The sequence below is a fragment of the Serpula lacrymans genome (assembly GCF_000218685.1).
Source record: "Serpula lacrymans var. lacrymans S7.9 unplaced genomic scaffold SERLAscaffold_3, whole genome shotgun sequence".
NCBI classification, from domain to species: Eukaryota; Fungi; Basidiomycota; class Agaricomycetes; order Boletales; family Serpulaceae; genus Serpula; species Serpula lacrymans.
In genome coordinates this window covers 1,439,383-1,442,606 of record NW_006763292.1, presented here as the reverse complement: position 1 = coordinate 1,442,606, position 3,224 = coordinate 1,439,383, and positions in this window count along the sequence as shown.

The following is a 3,224-nucleotide window of genomic DNA, read 5'->3' as shown; positions in this document are numbered from 1 at the left end:
TTAAGATAGATCTTGTGTAACAACCAAAGTTTTGATACTCTGGTGCACCACTTTAGACAAGGAAAGAGTAAAGGAGATAGGAGTGAGTAAACCCCTTTTGAGTAAAACCGAGTTAGTTGTGGATAAAGAACAGCAGGACTTGCTGAGGAGTCTCCTTGATCTATTGGAGTACATATACGGTTACAGGGTGTTTGTGCATGTTGTACTATATAGTTGTTAATGGTGGTGGCTGATAATGTCATAGGGCACAGCCCTTGTGACCAGCTCCACCGTGTGTGAGAGTTGTATCTAAAAATAAAAAGAAGCAGTGCAGCACAAGGAAGTGAAAGCCTGAATCAAAGGGAAAGTGCCACATGGCACAAGTGTGTGGGAATTAAAAAAGAAGGTTGAAGAGGAGAGTGAAAGTTAAAGGACCAAGAATTGTGTATTGTACTATCTTGAATATGTCCTCAAAGCCTGGGCAGGAGTAATTCTATGTAATAAATACTAACTATAAGTGATTGTTGGGATTTGCTTGAATACTTTACAACAATAATATGACCATCCTGAGACTTAACACATAGGAATTCATCTTCATTGTCCACTTTCATGCTTATTTTAAAATAACTCTTGAAGTCCACAACAGCTAGGTGTTTATTTGAGAAGCCTTATTCCTCTTATTAGAGGCCCTCCATCCATATTTAGCAAATTTTATATAGAACTTATCAAATATCTCTGTATTCTAGTTGTTGGTGGTGCCAAACCATGTGTTAAACCCTTTTTTGTGTAAGAGAAAATAAAATTTAGGTATGTTGAGATTGTCCCTGACTCCCAGATGAATATGGAGATTTTTATGTTGATAAATAGTGCTGAGAAGTTTAGCAAGGTAGTTGAAGGTAATATCATTATGTATCGGGTAATAGACTAGAGTTGATAGGCTCTGGTGCACACACAGTAACCCAAAAAGTTGTGGTGAAGAGAAGATGGAGTTGGTAGACTCGAGATAGTTATTATAATAGACACTTCCAGCACCTATTTTAGTGCTCACTTTACTTTTACTATACTTTTACTTTTTCATTTTCCAAATCACATGACCACAGTATTTTACTTGCTTTTTTGACTTTTTATAGTCGTGTGATTGATCATGTAAAACATCACCTGACCAGTGCCTAGACTCAACATGTGACCAGTCACATGCTGGACATCGGACTTTGAACTTTATTTACAACTATACAGTACCTCATATATTGAAGTATATATACCTGAGCAATATATGGGGAAGGACTTAGCAAGTCCTCTCCTAGTGTATACCAACATTTGTGAAGACAACCTCCCTTCTTTAACAGGTTGTACACTTCCTTATCCTCCATTGAGTATTATTATGTTGTCACAGGGAAAGACCCAGCAAGTCCTCTTCTAGTGTTTACCAACATTAGTGACAACAATTTCCCTCCTTTGATAGGTTGTACACTTCCTTCCCCCCATTGAGTGTTATTGTGATGTGCTCCAGTGCCCCAAGGATAACCCCTTTTTGGTGTTGTCACAATAGTAGGAACAAGTTTGTTGATGGTATACAACAGGAGGACTTGCTGAGGAGCCTCTATCTATTGCAAGAGTATATATACCTAAATACATCTGGTACTGTATAGTTAATATAAATATAGGTAAATATTCTGAGGTATTCTACTATATTCTATATAATGTGACTGCTGAGTAAGTAAATATATGATATTATAGCACATGACCAGTCACATGTTAAGTCTAGACACTAGTTAGGTTGTGTCACATGACCAGTTATGTGAGATTTTCAAAGTAACAGTCCAAAAAATAAAATAAAAAGAAAAGGAAAGGACAAGTAAAGTAAAATAGATGCCAAAATTGCTGCTGTAATACTTAGTAACCCCCCTCTCATGGCTCAACTCCCAGGTGAAACCAAATACCAGAGGTTGTATTTAGATTTTTGGGTATTTTTTGAAACAAAGAAGAAAAAAGATCTGAGTCTATTCCTCTAAGCTTCCTGGGAGCTGAGGGTTTTGATTTACAAAAATTGCTAACAATGTCTTGAGAGTTATCCAGATAAGCTAACTTTAAATGTTTAGATCACCAACTTGGTAATCTGGGGCTTTTGAATGTCTATGCTCTGTTTTTTTGACCATTTGCTCAGCAGACTTAAATAATGATTTTCTTGTTTTATCTAAAATCATTTTCATATGCTTGGCTATAGTCCCTGCAGCTTCATTTTTGCTCTTTCCTTATTCTACACCCATTTAAGGGTAGGGTATGATCTTATTACTTTAAATCGGGACTTTTTCAGTTGCTGACAACTATTTTATGTAATACGTGAACTGGGCTATCTTTAGCTACTTGGCCCCAACCAGATTGTCTATTGTTTATAAATATTTGGAGATTTTGCTTCAACTCCTGGTTGAGTCTTTTTGTCTGCCTTTCTGTTTGCGGGTGGAATACTGTAGATACTTCAGGCTTGATGCCTAGTATCTGATAAAGTTTTATTATGAATTTGCTAGCAAATTGTGGTCCCCTATCAGAGATCACCATTCCAGGTAACCCATGGATAGACCATACAATGTCTTTAAATAGCTTTGCTGTGCCAGCAGCAGTAATAGTTTTTGTTGTGGGTATAAACACAACTTCCTTTGAGAAGTGGTTTACCACCACCATAACCGTATTATACCTATTTGACTTGGGTAGATACATAATGAAGTCTATCAATATATCCTGCCAGGGTCATGCTGTAATCAGATTAGGAATAAGCTTTTTGGCCAATGGTTGATGAGAACCCCTTTGCAATAGCACAGTGAAGACACATTGTGACATATTCCTGTATATCTCTTACCATGCCTGCCCACATATAATATCTGGAGATCAACTCCATAGTCCTTTGCCATCCAGGGTACCCAGCCACTGGTGTGTCATGGTGTCTATCAATAGCCTTTATCATTGTGAACTCAGACACATATATTTTGTCCTTATAATGGAAGAACCTGTCCTCCCATAAAAAAGTATCAATGCCCCCTTGATGCTTTTTCTCTTCTGCTCATAGGTCTTTCCTGAAGACTTTTAGAAGATCTGAATTTTGGCTGACTCAAAAATTAGCAACCCTTGTTGGATCTATGAGGACTACTCCTTTGCTGTCCAATTCAATGTCTTTGGCATGATCTTCTCTTCTAGATATTGCATCAGTATAGTTTTGGGAAAGAATGCAGACAGAATGGGAGAAGATTGTG